General features: G+C 43.5%; 1 protein-coding gene across 10 annotated transcripts in view; it reads left to right on the top strand.

Moving 5' to 3' along the window:
• Positions 1 to 20,976, top strand: part of SUSD1 (sushi domain containing 1) — a 282,880-nt gene that overhangs the window by 220,793 nt on the left and 41,111 nt on the right. For 4 of the 10 annotated variants that reach the window (XR_006588969.1, XR_006588972.1, XR_006588970.1 and 1 more), the window contains one exon: positions 17,036 to 17,220. The exons of 5 other annotated variants lie outside the window; for them this stretch is intronic. The gene's annotated coding sequence lies outside the window, so the exon portion shown is untranslated. Of the gene's footprint in view, positions 1 to 16,540; positions 16,681 to 17,035; positions 17,221 to 20,976 lie in introns of all 10 variants that reach the window. One more of the 10 variants, XR_006588971.1, reaches the window with a different exon arrangement.

Here is a 20,976-nt window from a genome sequence, read left to right as displayed (position 1 = left end):
GGGGTATAAGTGGGAGGTGAGAGCAGTGGGAACTTTTGTTTATGCAACTTTCAATTTCCTGTATTATAAAGCTAAAATTTTATATATATTATGTCTAAGAACAGACTATAATGCAACATAATCTGTTTGTGAATATACATTTGTGTTCTGAAAATAGATACAACTGGAAGAGCTATTTTAGTGAGATGGAAAGAAAAGCCTAGAAAAGTTCTGTGTCTGTACACTATTCAGTATATCGTATCCACTATGTGTATAAACACTGTCCGGCAAGTTATATAGGTAGGAAAGATTTGGGGAATTTAAAAAATTATATTGGAAAAGTTGACTAGCCATTTGGAAACAATATAATAAATATACTTCCATAAATGGATGAATATTTATATATGTCTTGAAGTAAGAAAATCTTTCCTAAGGATGACATTAAAGGCTAAAATAGGGGCATCTGGGTGGCTCAGTCAGTTAAGCATCTGACTTTGGCTCAGGTCATGGGTTTGAGCCCTGCATCCAGTTCTATGCTGACAGCTCAGAGCCTGGAGCCTGCTTCGGATTCTGTGTCTCCCTCTGTCTTTCTGCCCCTTCCCTGCTCATGCTCTGTCTCTCAAAGATAAATAAACATTAAAAAAAAAAAAGACACTAAGATAGATTTGACTGCTACATCAAATCAGTGCTCAGGGGCCTTAAGGGGCCTGCAAGGGAATGAACTTCACCTCAGGTTGGGAACACTCTACAAAATGAAGGCAGCCCACAGGATGGGCCCTGACAAGGTCAAGTTCCAGAGAAAGAAAGTTGAGACAAAATTCTTAAATGCCAACTGCTCAAGACCCCTGTGCACATGTGTGCGTGTACACACACACATACACACACACACACACACACACACACACACAGACTCAATGAAAGGCTGAACATAGGGCATCAATGTACATTTTTAAGTACCAGGGGCAGAATATAAAGGGACCCTAAAGACACTAGGAGGGAAGCAAAAGAGAAACCACTCACACTACTGAGAGTCAAACAGGAGACTTGGAGAACACATCCTAGGAGGCAGCAGGAACTTTCAGGTAACACATGCCTTGCACTTTCCACAGAAGAGAAAGAGCGAGATAAAAGATGTAGTCATAAATCAACTGAATGAGATAAAGCAAGGAAGCCAGAAGAGCTAAGAAAAGAAAGCAAGGACATAATATCATTTTGCAATGAACACCCATCATAGAAACAGCAAACAGAGCATAATTTATGCAATAACCAACTTAATGTGGGATATGAAGAAAAAGCATAAGAAAATCACGTGAACTTCAGATGAAAACACAAAGTAATAAAAGCAATTAGAAGGAGAAGGAAGAGAGGCAGTGAAGAGCCAGTGTATCTTTGGCTGATGCTATTGGTTGTGGACCCAAATGGCCATTCCCAACCCCTTCTCTCTCGCCATATGTAGGAGATGAGACAGCTAAATACTCAATCTCTCAGCCTCCTCAGAAAGATACGCAATCTTCTGACTTGAAAATGTGTTGAAACTACCTTAAGTGAAAAAAGCAAGTTGCATAACTCTGCTGAAAAAGAATTATTATAAGAATTATTACATGTGTGTGTTGCGGGCTGAATTTGTACATCATCCCCTGATTCCTATGTTAAAGCCTTAATGCCCAGTATTTCAGGATGTGACTTTTTGGAGAAAAGATCTTTAAAGAGGTAATTAAGGTTTAAATGAGGTCTTTATGGTGGACTTTAATCCAATATGACTAGTGTCTTTATAAGAAAAGGAAATTAGGATACAGACACACACAAGTAAGACCATGTGAAGACAGAGGTAGAAGACCGCCATCCTCAAGCCAAGGAGAGAGGCCTCAGGAGAAACTAACACTGCTGACCCCTTGAGCTCAGACTTCCAGCTTCCAGAACTGTGAGAAAATGAATTGCTGTTATTTAAGTCACCTAGTCTGTGGTGCTTTGTTATGGCTGCCCCAGGAAACAAATGCAGTGTGCGCATGCCATAAGATCAAACCGGAAACAAATCTATCAAATTCTTGCTGAGGTAATTTCTGAAGAGATGGTTCTATAAGGGATTTTATTTTTATTTATTTAGTTTTTTAATGTTTGTTTATGTTTTTGAGACAGAGAGAGACAGAGCATGAACGGGGGAGGGTCAGAGAGAGAGGGAGACACAGAATCCTAAGCAGGCTCCAGGCCCTGAGCTGTCAGCCCAGAGCCCGACGCGGGGCTTGAACTCACGGACCGGGAGATCATGACCTGAGCCGAAGTCGGACGCTTAACCAACTGAGCCACCCAGGTGCCCCTCTATAAGGGATTTTAATTGTACATTTTACTTTGTACACTTTTATTTGAACATATGACACTGAACACAATTTCTTTTTTTTTTTTTTTAATTTTTTTTTTCAACGTTTATTTATTTTTGGGACAGAGAGACAGAGCATGAACAGGGGAGGGGCAGAGAGAGAGGGAGACACAGAATTGGAAGCAGGCTCCAGGCTCTGAGCCATCAGCCCAGAGCCCGACGCGGGGCTCGAACTCACGGACCGCGAGATCGTGACCTGGCTGAAGTCGGACGCTTAACCGACTGCGCCACCCAGGCACCCCTGAACACAATTTCTTAAGGGAAATAAGGAATTTTGTAAAATTAGGCAGGGTAAAAGAAAGGAAAAAAAAAGCTAAAATGCATAGGAACCATTACATATTGTGTGTGTCCACAAACTCTCCTCCGAGCTGTCAATAATGCAACTCACACAAGTACAGAGTATTGGTTACAGTTCACCACGTCCATGAGATAAAAAGTTCAGGTCAGTGGTTACGAGGTCCTCACCTAGTGTCGATAGTGTTATCAGTCAAGAATTGACTCATGTTCCTCACAAAGGTAACATTACAAGCATTCTTATAATTCAAACTATGACATGCTCCATTTTGTCTACCAGCCCTAAGCACCCCAGGAAGTGTAAGCAAAGGCAATTTTATGGGGCCAGGATCAAATCCTACTCTTCAATTTGTCACACATCTTCCCGGGCCTGCTTCACTTGTTTACACACCTGTCTGTTCTCTGTGGTATTTAAATTTGCAACCCTGTGTAAACAGCAGGAATAGAGGTGGGACTTAGGGAGTCAGGCCCTCTTCTTCCTTCCCTCCCTGACCCGTGTTTGAGCAAAACCAACAGAGTGATGCCTATGACCAGCTGTGGAAAACTCAGTACCAACTACCTAATAGTTTGGTCTGGGCACAAGAATTGGGGGTAGGAGATGTGCTTTCCAGGCTGTGGAGAAAGTGTGCTGTGCTTTTTCTCCCCTAACATGTCCTGAACACTTATTCTGTGAGTCAGTTATGTTAAGTACGTGTCATTTATTATTTCATTTAAGCATTACAACAACCTTCTGAGGTAGATTCTATTACAGTCTCCATTTTTATAAATGGGGCAGCTGAACCTGAAAGAAGTTAAGCTGGTCAAATCTCAGCTAGTAGAGGAGGAGGCAGGATTTGACTGTGTGTTTTTTGACTCTAAGGCTGATGTTCTCTTTAAATTTTTTTTTTCCAATGTTTATTTATTTTTGAGACAGAGAGAGACAGAGCATGAACGGGGGAGGAGCAGAGAGAGAGGGAGACACAGAATCGGAAACAGGCTCCAGGCTCTGAGCCATCAGCCCAGAGCCTGACGCGGGGCTCGAACTCACGGACTGCGAGATCGTGACCTGGCTGAAGTCGGACGCTTAACCAACTGCGCCACCCAGGCGTCCCGAGGCTGATGTTCTCTTAACCACTTTACCTTGTATAAGAAGGCCATAGGGTACCTGGGTGGCTCAGTCGGTTAAGCATCCACCTCCTGATTTCAGCTCGGGTCATGCTCTCACGGTTTGTGGGTTCGAGCTCCACACTGGGCTTTCTGCTGTCAGCGCAGGGCTGCTTTGGATCCTCTGTCCCCCTTTCTCTCTGCCCTTCCCCTACTCACATGTGCCCTCTCTCTCTCTCAAAAACAAATAAAACATTTTTTTAATGTTTAATGCCCCACAAATAAAACATTTTTAAAAATTACTGAATACCAATATTCTTTCAGTGAATGGCTATTATACATTTTAAAAAGTATGTGGCGGGGCACCTGGGTGGTTCAGTCAGTTGAGCATCTGACTTTGGCTCAAGCCATGATCTCACAATTCCTGGTCATGATCTCATGATTCCTGAGTTTGAGCCCCGTGTCGGGCTCTGTGCTGACAGCTCAGAGCCTGGAGCCTGCTTCAGATTCTGTCTGTCTCTCTCTTTCTCTCTTCTAGCCCCTCCCCACTTATGCTGTCTTTCTCTCTCTCTCTCTCAAAAATAAACATTAAGTAAATAAATAAATAAATAAATAAATAAGTAAGTAAGTAAGTAAGTGGCTTTACTCTTTGCTCACCAAACTTTAAAGATACCCATTGACTATAGCTGAAAGGCCAAATCCTGTTTGCTGACTTGAGAACCCTCTGAGGTCTGACCCCATCTACATTTCTAGTCTTAGCTCACACTCTTCACCCACCATGCTGTGCTCGTCCAAGCCAAGCTTCATTCTTCTCCATGGAGACAGACGCCCAGCATTATCACAAGTCTGAACTTTTTGCTCACAGGATAGCCTCCTTGGCCCAAATTGCCACCCTCCCCATCTTCACATTGCTAAATTGTTCTCATTCTTCAAGGCCCAGCTTGGAAGCCCCTCCTCCTTGAACCCTGTCTTCAAATTGGAAGTGACATGTTGCCCACTTCAGAGCTTTCATTGGAACTTACCAATTCTTTTATTAAAGTGCATGCCACTCCTATCTCACAGCATTGTTATCTGGTAATGTCCCAACTAGACGGGTAAACTACAAGAATTCAAGTCACATGGAGCATCTTTCATGTCCCACAGCACCTAGGACATATTAATGATTGATGAACTCAGGGTACGAGAGTACAAAGCATGAGTAATAAACTCAGTGAACGCTCTTCCAGAGACTCTGGGGCATGAAACGTAAGATTGGAACACAGAGATGAAAGAGAACAGAGTTACTCAAGGGAACATTTATGGTGGTATGGAAATCAATTACCTTAGGCTAGAAACTCCATGGAGGGCACATAGGTAAGGATAAAAAGGGAGAAGGAAATAAATACCTTGGTTGTGGGAAAGGATTGCAGCCTGCCCACCAAGCTGAAGGGAAGTATAGGGCAAGATAATGGCAGTACATAAGCTGTCCACCCTTTCCTGAAAATCTCATTCATGTAAGACCCAAATGTGGGGTGACCTGATTGGATGGGGGGGGGGGTCATCAAATGTGAGACATTGTAATGGGTGGGGGGCCAGTGGTGTGGGCAGTGAAAGAATTCACCCAAGGCAGAACAAAAGAGAAGTTTATTAAGTACACTGAAAGAGAGAGGAGGCAGGCAGGACAGCAAAGGAGAGACTATCTGCCTTGAGGCAGTGGTGGGGGCCACAGTTATACCATAGAGAGGGGGAGTATAGGAACATATGGAATTTTCCCTTTTTTAGTCATCTTAGGGACTGTGTCTGGTTGTATTGGTCAGTTGGGGCCTATGGCTATGTTGTTTCAAGAGTCTGTGGGCCCTTTTGCTTTGTTCATGTTTCCGTTGCTCAAGCCTGCTGCCTAAAAGTGGCCTCTACGTCAAATATGTGGCAAAGTTCTTGCTTTGCTTTCCTGATGGTTTCGTGGTGGAGGGAAAGTGGGGGGTAGGGTGGGGAGAGGAATCAGTTAGAGAAGCAAGGGTGGAGAAGCAGTACTGACCAAAAAGTGACGTTAAATTTATGAGAATCACAAGACCATGCGCAAGTCGGGTAATTTCCTCAGGGGGATTAGGAAGCAAAGATACACTTTTACTGTATTAAGGTAAGGTTTTTATCCTCTGGAAAAAATAACACCCATTCTGACTAGGAAAATGTTGTGTGTCTTGGGATTGGGGTGATGTGAGACTTCTGCTCTCAGGAGCCAGGACACCGAGGTTGTAGGGGAAATTGGTTCCAGGTAGAATGGATGGCCAAGTTTGGAAAGTCATCTGGATGTAGCACTCTAGTGCTATGAAGACACCTTGAGAAAAGAGTTTGTGTGGGTACGTGTTATGTAAAGATAGTGCTGTGTAGCTGGAGAGCTCGCACATCAGATGTGACTACAGGTGAACATACACCATAGAGAGGAAGCATCATCTTCCCTTCTACCTCTGGAGAAAATACTGTCTGGCTATAGTGATAGAGCATGTCTTTTTTTTTTTTTTTAATTTTGTTTAATGTTTATTTTTGAGAGACAGAGACAGAGCGTGAGCGGGGGAGGAGCAGAGAAAGAGGGAGACACAGAATCCGAAGCAGGCTCCAGGCTCTGAGCTGTCAGCACAGAACCCAACGCAGGGCTCGAACTCACAAACCATGAGATCATGACCTGAGCCAAAGTCTGATGCTCTACCGACTAAGCCGCCCCAGCGCCCCTAGTGATAGAACATGTCTTGATAGCCAAAGCACTTTCTTCAGTGGTCAAGGTCCTCTGGATCTCCACATCACCATATTTTGGTGACACTGGTATCTAAGTCACCATCATGGTTTTGGTAATGGATTATAAAAGCACAGAACCACTGACTTAGCAAGTGCAGATCTTCCTTAACTTACAATGAGGTTACGTCCTGATAAGTCTATCTTAAGTTGAAAATACTTTAATTAGCCTAGCCTGCTTTAAATGTGCTCAGGACACTTTCGCCTATGGTTGGGCAAAATCATCTAATAGCAAGCCTATTTAATACTAAAGTGTTGAATATCTCGTGTAATTTATTGACTACTGTACTGAGAGTGATAAACAGAGTGGTTGTGTGGGTACAGAATTGTGGTGCGTGTGTATCAGTTGTTTGCCCCTGTGAGCACGTGGCTGACTGGGAGCTGTACCCACTACCACCCAGCATCATGAGAGATGATTCTACCGTATGTCACTAGCCTGGAAAAAGATCGAAATTCAAAATTAGAAGTATGGTTTCTACTGAATGTGTATCACTTTTGCACCATCCTACTTGTCAAAACATTGTAAGTTGGGGACTATCTGTACTGGACTTTCCAGCCTTGATAATGGAAGATGGCAAGGAAGAAGGCCTGGAGTGGGTTGATGTATGAGTTTTCTATGGCTGCTGTAGGACGTTTTACCACAAAGTGGGTAGTTTAAAAACACCAAGTTACTGTCTTACAATTCTGGAGGTCAGAGCCCAAAATGGGTCTCACAGGGTTAAAATCAAAGAGTAAGGAGGGCTTTTTTCCTTCTGGAGGCTCTAAAGGAGAATCCATTTCCTTGCCTTTTCCAGTTTGAGGGGTCACCTGCATTCCTTGCCTCATGGTCTCTTCCTCCATCTTTAAAGCCAGCAATGCAGCATCTCTAAATCTTTTCTGCCTCTCTCTTCTACATTTAAAAAACTGGGATTACACTGGGATCATCTGGATAATCCAGGATATTCTCCTTATTTTAAGATCTGTTTAGCAAGCTTAATTCCTTGTGCAACCTTAATTCCTCTTTGCCAAAAAATATAACATGTTTACATGTAAGATAACATCCTTCCTAATCCAAGGATTAGGATGTGGACATCTTGGGGATGGGGAACTTATTCTGCCCATCAGTTAGCAAAGATTATCTGTCATGAAAACATGGAGAAAGGATCCTTTCCTTTATTTTCCTTTTATCATTCTCATCAAGTAGAAAGATCTTTGGATCCAAAAGAGAAGAATAAATATTGGTTAGAACCAAAGCTCAAGGTAGGTGAAGAGGCAGTATGTACTCTGGGTTCCCAAATTGGAATGGGATTCACCCCAAGTTACTGAGAATTTAGGAATGGGATTTCTAAAATGTGCTTGGAGAGTTTTAAGGACTTATGGAGAATAGTAAACATGCTAGAAGATTAGAAATGTACTAATTATTTTTGTTTTGAGAGAGAGAGAGAGAGCGAGAACGAATGGGGGAGGGGCAGAGGGAGAGGGAGAGAGAATCTTAAGCAGTCTCCATGCCCAGCATGGAGCTCCACATGGGGCTCAATCTCACAACTGTAAGATCATGACCTGAGCCAAAATCAAGAGTGGGACACTCAACCAACTGAGCCATCTAGGTGCCCTGTACTAATTTTTTTTTTTAATTTTTTAATGTTTATTTATTTTTGAGAGAGAGACAGAGTGTGAGTCGGGGAGAGACAGAGAGGGAGACACAGAATCCAAAGCAGGCTCCAGGCTCTAAACTGTCAGCACAGAGCCTGAGGCGGGGCTCGAACTCACGAACTGTGAGATCATGACCTGAGCTGAAGTCAGATGCTTAACCGAGACACCCAGGCACCCCTCAATTTTTTTAATGTTTATTTATTTTTGAGAGGGAGAGAGACAGTGTGAGCAGGGAAGGGGTAGAGAGAGAGGGAGGCACAGAATCTGAAGCAGGGTCTAGGCTCTAGCTGACAGCACAGAGCCTGACGCAGGGCTCGAACCCACCAACCATGAGATCACAACCTGAGCTGAAGTCACACGCTTAACCAACTGAGCCACCCAGGGACCCCTGTACTAATTTTTTTTTAAAGGAGGAGATAGGATTCCTTAAACTATAGGTGAATGAGTTTAACCTTGCTTCTGGAAATAATTTTGAATGAAACATTTAGGTTCACAACCACTTAAAAGGTCCACTGCAAGTATGAAACACAATGGTTCACTGAGAACAACTTATACCTGACAAATCTTATATCCTTCACTGACATTGTTTCTGCATAGTAGGTCTAGAGAGAAGAAGGGCATTGTGCATCATAGATTCTAAAAACCTCTTGGAGTTTTTCTAAGGCAGAAACCACCTATGATTCATGTGTACATCATCAGTAGTGTGCTGGAGTTGGCTCATGCTAGTTCACAAGAGCTAACTGTGCACATCTCCTCCCAACTCCATGTTCAGTGACATCACATTGATAGTTTGAAGTCTGCCATTTTGGAAGTACTTATGTCATGGAAATCAGCAAATGCTACAGATCAAAGATTTTTTTTCTAGGAAGTCAGTGTTAAATGTTTTCCAGCACAACATTGCCTGTACTATAGGTATCTACTACAGTATCAAGACACAGCAGGTGCCCAACACTGTTGTCTGAAGGTATAAATCATTTGAACAAGAAACTCAACAAAGTCTCCCATAGTACAGTTGTGGTGAATAAAGAGACATCTTAACTGTATGTTAGTGAAACAAGTATCGAAAGGAAGGAAGGAAGGAAGGAAGGAAGGAAGGAAGGAAGGAAGGAAGGAAGGAAGGAAGGAAAGAAGGAAGGAAGGGAGGGAGAGAGGGAGGGAGGGAGGGAGGAAGGGAAAAAAGAAGGAAGGAAAGAAAAAAGAATCTATGTCAGTTAGGGAGAATTTTCTAAGAGTGGGAGAAAGAACTCTGCCCTTTGTCCTGTGAGTCTTGAGTAATCTCTGTACCAACATGAGAGAATGAGTATGTTGCATGATCCAAAGATGTCTTCACCATCTGGAATGATGAGCTGTACCCAGCTGGATGAAATTTCATAGGGGCAAGTGTAAGGATTAAATGAGAACTGAAATAATAAAACGAACCATACAAGTTCAGGATGGAATTGGGGTGAGAGGACATAGCTTAGTGGTGTGAAATGTGAAAAGTGGGTCTCATTTCTCCAGACTGGTCAGATGATGACTAAAGCATTGTGCCCAGATCCAGGCAGTACATAGTTGAGCACTGAGTGACTTCAGTGATGAGAGATGCAAAACTTGTCATGTGAGACATGATAGAAGCAATTTGGAGGTTTTCATTGGAGAAGAAAAGACTCAAAGGAATGTGAGGTTGACACTAAATATTTGGATGACTTATACATAGACAGGGCCATCACAATGCCCAACTCCAGGAGGCACCATTTACATTGTGGTCTGTGTGAACAGCATCACCCAGAGATGTGTGGTACAAGTCTGCACAGTCAGAGTGCTACTCTTGTACGTGGGTAAGGGGTTACTATTCCAAATAGTCGAAGCCCCTTAGAGCTATATTTCAGCTCAATTTCAGCAAGAACCTCAGAACTCCTAGGAGTATTGTCTCTTGCCTTGATACACTCAAAGTAGAGGCTGGATGGCCACATGTCTTGGAGGTGCAATAGGGGATTCTGGCAACAGAATACCAGAAGGAGGGTTTTATTGGATAACCTTTAACATTTTTTCCAGTTCTGAGACTCACTAATTCCAGAGATGAAAACTACCATTTTTTTTTTTTGTGCTAGGCACTGTGTTAGGCACTTTATAGAGCTGATTTAATTTAATCTTCAAAAAATACCCTACAGAGTGGGTATTATTATTATTAATAAACAGATGAAGAAATCGAGACTCAGATTATTTGCCCATGGTCATCCAATTATTAAGTAGCTTAGCCAGGGATTAAACCTAGGAGTATATGACTACTTGTTCTTCCTGGAGCCCTGGGGATGAGAAGGAAAGCTAACCATTCCATCCCTTCCCAAACTATAAGGTAGCAGGGTGATAAGTGTCGATACCAACATTACAGGGGACTTGGAAGAGGAAGCTCCCTGCAGGGAACATGGTACCATAGCTGTTGGTGCTATGGACTGGGCAGCACGACCATGTCTTGTGGGTAAGATTTCATACCTTGCCAGAGCTGATTTTGCTGGACCAGACTCTTAATTTGCTGCTCCTCCTGTGCTGTCCACATAAATTCACAAGGCCCTGGTGAAAATGAAGATGCTCACAGAAACACAATCTCTGACTGAAATCTTCCTCTTTGGATTAAAGGATGTGAGTCAGGAGGATTTTGCTTCAGTGCTTATGACACTGAAATTTGAGTCTTGATGTGGTCTCGTAATCAGCCCCAGGATTGCTTGCACGGAGCCACTGGGAGTCTGGAGCAAGTTCCTGGGAGCTACCAAGTATCTGACAAGCTAGGAAGCATGATCTTTGACTCATCCACCCATTACACAACTAATCAGCACTACGGAGCTTGGGTGTTCACCGTGTGTCACCACACACCAGAGCCACACCTCTCCCTTGCTGGAATGGCTTGCCTGGCTAGCCCTTGAAACATCCGAAGATGTTTGTTGACTTGGAGGATCGGTTCCTTTTCTGTTACCTAATGAGCTGTATCAAGACTGGCATTCCTACTTGCCAGTGACTTTTCAGTGTGAGAATTTGGTTGTGGGCTAATGTTGTGTCTTGGGCAATTACTGTGAATTTCTCTGGAACCACCCCTGTTGACATGACTTGTACTCACACCTAGGATTAAAGTCTACTTATTATCAGAGGGCAAACACCTGTCCTCACAATGAACACGGCTAACATTACTAAACTCAGAGAACAACTTATTTAGGGCCTTGCTATTCATTCTTCTCTTTGAAGTATCTCTCTGCCACCCAGGCACTCCAGACCCCACCATTATTCTATTCAACCCCCTCCCCTTCTCCCCTATTCTTTCCATATTAGTAAATTTACCACAGAATCATAAAAGTTGATACTGCAGATAAGAAAAGAAAGCACAGGAAGCCTCGTCCTACATAAAATAGACAAATGAAATGATCTTTCCATCCAATTACCCCCTGAAATGAAGAACTGTTGTAATGTATGGCAGGAATGGTGGGGAAAAAATTAGTAAAAGGCAGTACCTATCTTTATTTTTCTAGAGGACTCTAATATTGCCTTGGAATTCGCCAAGCTCAGAACTTTATGGAAATGGCAAAGTGAAATGTTGAGAAGGATTGAAGTAAGGCTGTATAATACACCCTGGTAACAGCCCATGATGGCTTCTGAACCCCCACTCTGGATCCTCTTTAGATGATTCTGGCAATGACCCTAAAGCAAAGGGGCAGGTTGAGTCTAATTCTCTGTAGGTAGCCCATGTCTCCCCGTCTCACACAGTGTGCCCTGCACTGGGAGGTCTGCCTCTTTCTATAGGATCCATTTGCTATAGGTCATCTTTCTGCACATGGTTCAAGGTACCGGTATTTGGATGCTGAGTCTGGGAATAGCTGAGTGAGCCTGGCGCTCTGAATCTCTAACCAAGGACCCTGTGCGCTCTTCTAGTGGCTGAATTCATTACAGATTGTGGTGGCAAAAAGGAGTTTTAAAGGCTGTCTGGCTAGAGGAGCCCCTTCCTGCTTGAGGTCAGAACTGAAAATGACTTCCCATTTACACCATACTCTGGCATTTCGTATGCAACAGTACTGTCGCTTTTTGCCCAGTATCCCCTATTACATGGTCACAACCCTCTTCTACTCTTTCATTCATCAGAAAGGCAGAATAGTTGGTGAATAGTTTGAGTTCTTCAGTTGCACTCTGTACGGGATGTAGTGAGGTGCTCTGTATGTCGTTCTATTGGAAAAATCGAGGAAGGCTTGATGGAAAGACAAAGGCTACCTACCTATATCTATTCTCAACCCAGACAGGCTGTTGGCTACATACAACACCGGTTATCCCATATCATGGGCTACAGAGAATTCCAAAGACTGCTGCTGCTTCACTGGAGCCATCCTTAATGGATGCTTCCTGAAAGAAAGCGAGTAAAGTTTGCTACGTGTATATCTTTAGAATACATTCTTAGACGTGGAGCTAATTAAGTCAAAAGGCATGTGATTTGTAATTTTCAGCCTGAAAATTGTGCCAATTTATATGTCCACCAGCAACGTTACGAGACTACTTGTTTTCCTACGCCTTTGTAAATAAAATGGGCTTTTAAACTTTGCCCATTTCTTCCCTGGATTATTTGTTTTTTGGGTGTTGATAAGTTCTTTATAGATTTTGGATACTAACCCTTTATCTGATATGTCATTTGCAAATATCTTCTCCCATTCTGTCGGTTGCCTTTTAGTTTTGCTGATCGTTTCCTTTGCTGTGCGGAAGCGTTTTATCTTGATGAGGTCCCAATAGTTCATTTTTGCTTTTACTTCCCTTGCCTCTGGAGAGGTGTTGAGTAAGGAGCTGCTGTGGCTGAGGTGAAAGAAGTTTTTGCCTGCTTTCTCCTCAAGGATTTTGATGGCTTCCTGTCTTATGTTTAGGTCTTTCATCCATTTTGAATTTATTTTTGTGTATGGGTGTAAGAAAGCGGTCCAGTTTCATTTTTCCACATGTCACTTTCCCAACACCGTTTGCTGGAGAGACTGAACTTTGCCAATTTTATAGGTGAGAAAATAAAGTCAAGTTTGTAACCAACTGTGAAAAATCCATGCTCTTATCACTGGAGACTCTCTAGGAGAAGGAGACCTGGATTTGGTAGAAGCTTTGTTGGGGTTTACTCATATCACCCCAGAGTCCCATAGAGAGGCCAGGGAAAGGGGGAAGGGGGAGGAGAGAAGAGTGGTAGAGACCAAAAATGGGGTGAAGAAGGTGAGGAGGTCAAGTCGCAGTAGGTTAGGGCACATCCAAGCAAAGCTAGAGATTACAGTCCCTAGCTAGCCGGGCATTCTTCTTATCTTCCCACCTGACTTACCTCCCTTCATCCAACACGTGCATTCCCACCCAGCTGCTCCACGTTTTGTGAATAGGGAGTCATGCTCTGGGCACTTAATCATCACGACTGCTCATGCTATTCTTGGACCTTAGGACAGACAGTAAACACAGAGGCACCCAGTGCCCAAGGAAAGAATGCCTGCTGAGGGAAAAAGGAGTAGTATAGGCTGTACCAGGAGGTTTCTAAGGCTCTGATAGTGATTATTTGGGATGGAGGAAAGGATCATAAGTGAATTCTGGGCCAATCAAAAAACTGTAGGTGTTGCTGCCAGAGGGGACACAACTATGGGATCAAAACTTTTAATACTGATTTATGTGGTTTGTACAGGTGCAGTTGCTAGTGGAAAAGCCAATGTGTTAGCCTGTTTGGGCTGTAATGTACAAAAAGGCTTACCCATTTTACCCTGAGTGTTGGTGTTTTGTGAAGCTACATGTTTTAAGAAACGGTGACATCTTGGCCATATAACCAGGTCCCTGGTGACCCTATTAATAGCTCAACAGCTAGCCTCCCCAGGGCCTAGAACATAGTTTGGTAATTGGAAGGTAGTGCAGGATCCAACGTGGTCTGGCAGCTGGGTGATCTCTACACCTCCCTCCGCAGCAGGAGGAGCCAATCGCTACTCCAGAGCTTCCCCATCGTTTGAACCCAGCTCCTCCATCCTTTCTTTGCTGTTCACATCTCCACCTATGAAACGCTTTTTGCTCTTCATCTGACCTCACACCCTGCTCACTCATAGCTTCAGCTCATGTCTTCTTACTGCCTGTTCTCTGTGTCTTTTGCCCTTCCTATCAATTGCTCAGAGCCCAATGTCTCATATTCAAAAATCCTCAAAAGACATAATCTAGCGGGTTCAATTAGTCACTGGAGTCCCTCCTGCTCAGTTTATAGACCAGCATCTAGGCTGGCTACCCTTCCCCCTTCAGCTATGGCCATGCTGGAGGGCTCAACAGTAGCAGCATGGGCCCTAAGATGAGAAAGCCTTAGAAGGGGGTCATGGGTATGGGGCTGAGGTCATTAGACTTCTTTAGGACAACCAAACTAAATGCTGGACTCACATCCCAGCCCCATGAATTCCCACATGACCTTGCCAAACAAGCCTGTCAGGTAAGCAGGGATTTGTTGTACGTGATCTCTAAGTTCTTTACAGCCCTGAAAGTCTAAGTTGGTTGTTCCACCTGTCTGCAAATAACACATCTGCTCTTCCTGGTTACTAGTCCTTCCTCTTACACGATTGTCTCATTTACCTACCATTCTAGATAAGACATCAAGACCATTGTCTTTCTTACCTCGTCAGAATGAATTACATATTGCATCTGCTGACGATCCCTGGTAGACTCAGGATGTTGCAATGTGGGAAGCACAGTGTTGAGAGGAAGGAATGCTTGTTCCCCCTTCCTCACACTGTCATAGAGAAGAGGCGAAAGCATGGGCAGACACGTTCAGCCCCTCTCTCCTTCACACAGTGCTCCCCAAGGGAGAAGTGACTAACCAGAAAATTCTCTTTTGGAGCAGCTTGCTCTCTGAAAACTCAGGTTCTCTGCTCCTCCATGCCATGAACTTACTGGGATATATTCTGCCCCTCAGAGAGAAAAGACTGCCATTCTGGGGATAAATAATAGAAAGTCTGGGGAGGTGAACCCATGGTCTCCTTTTCAGCCATAAAGCTAGTATTTTGAGCTTTGTTTTTGTGAGATCTTATGATTATGCCTCAGTCGCTTTTGGAAGCTGGCTTAGGAGGGAGGAGTATGGTGAATGAACACCACCTTGTTTCCTAATATATAACAATCCTTGGGCTTGGATGCTTGAGAAAGCATGCCACACCAGCCTTTGACTACAATACACAGTGATTTGCCTTCAAGTCCCAAAGCAACCTGAGGAAAGAAGGACACCCTGCAGGGATACTGGCCCCCTACCAGGGAATCTCAGGCCCCTGACTCTATCCAGAAAGATGCTCCATGCTTCATTCTCCTCTGTGGCCTGATACGGTGGAAAATGTTCTGGCTTTGGAGTCAGATGATTTGAACTCAAACCTTGGCTCTGCCAGTTAGGAGTTACATAACTGTACACATGTAAGTCTACTTCTGAGTCTCAGTTTCTCCATCTTTTTTTTTTCTAAAATTGTTTATTTTTGAGAGAGAGAGAGAATGAGTGGGGAAGGTGCAGAGAGAGAGGGGGACAGAGGATCCAAAGCAGGCTCTGTGCTGACAGCAGAAACAAGGCTCAAACTCAAGAACTGAGAAGTCATGACCTGAGCCAAAGTTGGGCACTTCACCGACCGAGCCACCCAGGCGCCCCCTCAGTTTCTCTATCTTTAAAATGGACCTCATGATACCTACTCAGAGAGTTCTTGTGAAGATCTTATTCAATAGAGAAACAAGTGGGAACACGTTTGTAACTCTACAGATGGGAGTGGTTGCCATCAACCCTGCTGAGAATGAGCACCCTGAGCTCTTGCTCCCCACTCCCCTACCACCCCTCTGCTTTTCCTATTGGGTTCTGGTGGTCCCAGGCTGGAAGTGAAAAAGACAGTAGTTTTCCGATGACCGTAGCGTTGCTAAGTTTTCTGTGAGCCCTTTTATATGGAGCAAAAGGAGAAGTGGGGCCTCAGCCAGATCAACTGGGGCTAAGTTAGCCTGGCAGGTGGGAATTCTGAAAACAGTGGGGAACTCACTTGTCAGAATCCCTGATTACTCTTATCATCTATAAAATGAATATAATCAGGGGCGCCTGGGTGACTCAGTTGGTTAAGCATGCAACTCTTGATTTTGGCTCAGGTCATGATTTCATGGTTGTGAGATGGAGCCCCGAGTAGGGCTGTGCGCTGGGCATAGAGCCTGCTTAAGATTCTCTCTCTCCTTCTGCCCCTCCCCTGCTTGCATGCACGCGCGCACTGTCTCTTTGTCTCCAAAAAAAAAAATATATATATATATATATAATCATTACAATCTCATAAGGTTCTTGGAAGGAATAAATAGGCTCACAGATTTGGTGCATGATTAGATAGTCGAATGTTACTTCTCTTCTTCCCATTAAGCACTGAGTAAGATGCTACTCCTTAGAAATATTTCTTATAGAATTAATTTGCTTTGCAGAAACGTGATTTTTGAGGACCTCCCAACAAAGAAAGTTCAGGGAATGAAACTTGAATGAAACTTGAATCCACACAGAACTGTCATATGACATCTGGACAGATTTGAGTTGATAATTTTTTAGTCAACTCCCAGAAAAAATGGTTAGTAGTGACTTTTAATATATTAAAAGTTGTGATTGGAAAGCCATGTGAGTTCTTTGACAACAGCCAAACCAGGAATGAGATTGTTACCCGCCTCCACTCTCCCTGATCTAGACCCCCATCTGGTCCAAGCCTAGTGTCTCACATACACTAGTGCAATGGTCTCTTTATGAGCCTTGTCGTGGCTTTCATTGGAAATTGTCTCAAGTTCCTCCTTAATAAAGCTTCCCTATTGTTGCCAGTTTAATTTTTCCCAATGTTTGCACGTATGAGAGACTTACACTTAACGAGGCAGCAGCCCCCATATTTTCATGGCATGCTTCTCTCGCTTCACTCACATCTGTATCTTACTCAGGTCCCTAAAGCATCTGCTGCATCCGGGCCTCCAGGGTCTATTAGCTTGATGTCATCAATATAATGGGCCAGCATCATGTCCTATGGAACAAGGAGATAGTCAAGCACGGACTAAATTGTGGCACAGAGGCAGAGTTGATGTAATCCCAAGGCAAGACAGCCAAGGTGGACAGCTATGCTTGCCAGGTAAAAGCAAATTGCAACTAATGCTTTCTCCTTATTTGAATGCATAAAAACAGTTATCGCACCCATAGTTGCACACCAGATGTTAGGAACTATGCTTTGCTCGAGTAAAGACAGCACATCTAGAACAGCAGATACAATTTGAATCACTACCTAATTAAATCTGTAAGAATACTATATATTTCTTTGAGTTTATCTGACAGCTGCAGAGATAAAACAGGTATGTTAGAAAGGGATATGAAAGAAACATTACCAAATAACCATAACCACAATCAAATCTTTTTAATTACATATGCATTTCTGAGAATCTTCCAGGAATGTATCATTGCTTCTGGCTAACTCTCATGGTAGGCAGGAGAAGGTCTAGAGTGGGGCTATCCAGTCCTGTAGCCAGTGGCCACATGTGGTTACTGAGTACCTGTAGTCCATAAGTTGTTCTGTAAGTGTAGCATAGGACAAAAATAAGTTTACTAATATGTTGTATGTTGATTTAGTGTTGAAATGATACTATGGTGGATATAGTGAGTTAAATTAGATATACTACCAAAATTAATTTTACCTGTTTCATTTTACCTTTTTAAAATATGGCCACTAGAAAATTTAAAATTAAATGTGTGCTCACATTATGTTTCTATTGGACAGTACTCCTTGAAGGCTTGATTTGCTTTTTTTACCACAATAGCCCTCATAACGGGGGTCAGGAAGCAAACTTGGAAATTATACCAATTGCTAAATGTATTTATTCCACCTACACTCAACCACACATAGGTTCGAGGGGCAGAAAGAGAGGGAGGGAGACAATCCCAAGCAGGCTCTACACTGTCAGCATGAGCCTGACATGGGGCTGGACCTCATGAACCATGAGATCCTGAGCCGAAACCAAGAGTCAGACGCTTATCCGACTGAGCCAGCCAGGCACCCCTACCTAAGGTTTTAATTTAACATTCTTCAGAATTAAATTTTGAATATTAGGTAGCAGTAGGGAAAGCCAAACTGTGAGTGGGAGACTGGAAAAGGGAAATAAAGTTAGCACTGAGAGCCTGTCATATGCAGGAACAAATTGGAGAGTGATGTCCTGGAGAAGTCAGATGAAGGTAGGAAGTTAGATGAAGTGGGATGTCACTCTGACAGGATTTTTCTTAGGTGTCAGCCTCCCGGGATTTTGTGAGGTCAGACCCTCATAAAGACAGATATAGGGTCGGTATGGGACATGAAAGGATTCCCACTGTAGAAAGTGCCAGGTTGTAAGTGGCACATTCCCATCCGACCTGCACAAATGGAAAAAAGAAAAGTTTCTAGCCACCCTGAGGTCATAAAGGTGGGGGTGATTTCCATAAATAAACAGAATTCCTCTTAAATTAGAACAAAAAATTTCCTTCTGGTCTCTGCCTTCAAGGTCATTATCACTAAAAACTCTATCTCCATGTAGCAACCAGAGAAATCTTTCTAAAACACAAACCCTTCAAAGCCCTCCCTCCCCCACTGCCTTCAGGATAAAGCCTATATTCTTTATCTAGGACTTCAAGGCTTAGCATGCTCCTGCCCTGTTACCCCATCCGTCTTCATCTCACGGTCCCTACCTCCATCCCTATCCCTATTCTCAACCCTATTGCTTCCCAATGACCTTGAACTTCATACAGGACCTTCTTTTTTTTTTTTTTATGTTTGTTTATTTTTGAGAGAGAGAGTGTGAGCGGGGAAGGGGCAGAGAGAGAGGGAGACACAGAATCTGAAGCAGGCTTCAGGCTCTGAGTTGTCTGCACAGAGTCTGATGCAGGGCTCAAACTCACGAACTGCAAGATCATGACCGCAACTAAAGTCGGACACTTATCTATCTGAGCCACCCAGGCGCCCCAAAGTGCACAGCCTTCTAATGAAAGTGTATTCTGTAAAAAGACAGACCATAATCTCAAGGTTTCTGCTAGTCCTTTTTTTATTTCTAAGGGAGAAGTTGTTCCTTTTGTCCCACTGAACATCTTGATGGGTTTTGGATCTGAACAGGTGGGCCTGGAGCTAAGTTTGCAATCTGTAGCTACCCTGCCCCGTGCAAAGGGTAAGACGAATGTGGGTAGAAAAAAAACAAACAGAAAGGTTGGAGGGCGGAGGCTGTAAAGAAAAGACACCACCAGGTGGGAGAGACAGAAAGAGAGACAGCAGACAGAAAGGGGTGGGGGGTCGGGGAGAGAAAGAGCTCGAAGAGATACTACTACTACAGTGAAGAAATACTCAGTGGAAGAACAAAGGATGTTTCATGTCTAAGGAGCAATTTTGAGTTGTTTGTTGCACGCCATGGAAATGGCACGGCAGCCCTTCCCTTGAGACTTGTAGAGCCCCGCAAAGCTTGAAGCCCTAATTTCTTTCACGTCCCTACTCCTAGGTTTTGAGAGAAATTAGAATTTTAGCCAAGGCCATTTGAAATTTCCCCTATAAAAAGTCTTATCTGATTCAAAAATTCTCATTATTCCATGCTACACTAGCATCATCCTTTCAGACCGTGACTAACACAAGGTTCATTATTCACCACTGTTTCCTTGAATTCTTTCAACTCTCCCATGCAGAGATTTCTGATTGGGGTTGTTTTCTTGAGTACTTTCTTGACTTCGGATAGAGTACATGGTTGGTGTGCCTTCTGTAGCCCTACAGGTCCAGAAATGCCTTCTTTTTGCCCTCCTATACTAATGTTTTGACTGGACATAAGCCTTTCCAATCATAATCCACTTTGCCTCCCCCCCCCCCCCCCCGGACTATCCATATCATTCCTGTACCTCCCAAGAGCCTAGGTAGTGCTGATAGCCTGATGATGGCCTCACTCTGTTTCCTTTGTCAGTAACTTGTTCTTTCAAGCTGATGAGGGTCAAATTTATCCTTGAAGCTCAGAAATTTCACCAGGACACTTCTTTGGGAGTGTGTCTTTTCAATAAACCCACCTGGGCCCCTTCAATGGAAATCAGGCCTTTAGTTTTCTTCCATGTCCCCTTTCTCCCAGGACTCCTACTGTTAGTCTATTAAGTCTCCACCTGACGAGTCCTTTATGTCTTGTATCTGTGAATTTTTGCATTTAGTATGTTTTGTTTTGTTGTCTTTGGCTCTGGGTTATTGAGACACCCTCCCACCAAAACATGAATTTGGTTTTTACCAGTAATTGCTCCATTTATACGTTGAAAATTTAAATTTAGAGATCTTGCTTTTTAGTTCCAGAATTTCATTTTTTTATGCTCTGTCTTCTTAAAAGTTGTCATTATGTTCCCCCCCCCTTGTGTTTTGATTGAATTTCCCCCTCTGTTTCTCCCATTATTTTTTTTTAATTTTGTATATTTTACCATTTTTATTTATCTTTGAGACAGAGAGACAGAGCATGAACGGGGGAGGGGCAGAGAGAGAGGGAGACACAGAATCAGAAGCAGGCTCCAGGCTCTGAGCCATCAGCCCAGAGCCTGACACGGGGCTCGAACTCGCGGACTGCGAGATCGTGACCTGAGCTAAAGTCGGACGCTTAACCGACTGAGCCACCCAGGCGCCCCTGTTTCTCCCATTATTCTGCCTCCACTTACCCTCATCTTCTGGCCAGCTTGGTCTCTACCACAAATTACACGTTCTCTTCATTTGCAATCTCTTTTGCCTGATAATTTGGCAAGTCAGCTGTTGGAATCCCTCAGGCAGTGTGGACTGATGGCCACTGTAATACAGGCTGGCTGTAACAGGGACAGGAAGCCCTACATTTCTGTTGAGGCTTTGGGGATTGAGACTTTGGGGTCTCTG

The sequence above is a fragment of the Felis catus genome, chromosome D4 (assembly GCF_018350175.1).
Source record: "Felis catus isolate Fca126 chromosome D4, F.catus_Fca126_mat1.0, whole genome shotgun sequence".
NCBI classification, from domain to species: domain Eukaryota; kingdom Metazoa; phylum Chordata; class Mammalia; order Carnivora; family Felidae; genus Felis; species Felis catus.
Note: the sequence above shows the minus strand (reverse complement) of the source record. Positions and strands in the feature narration are given on the sequence as shown.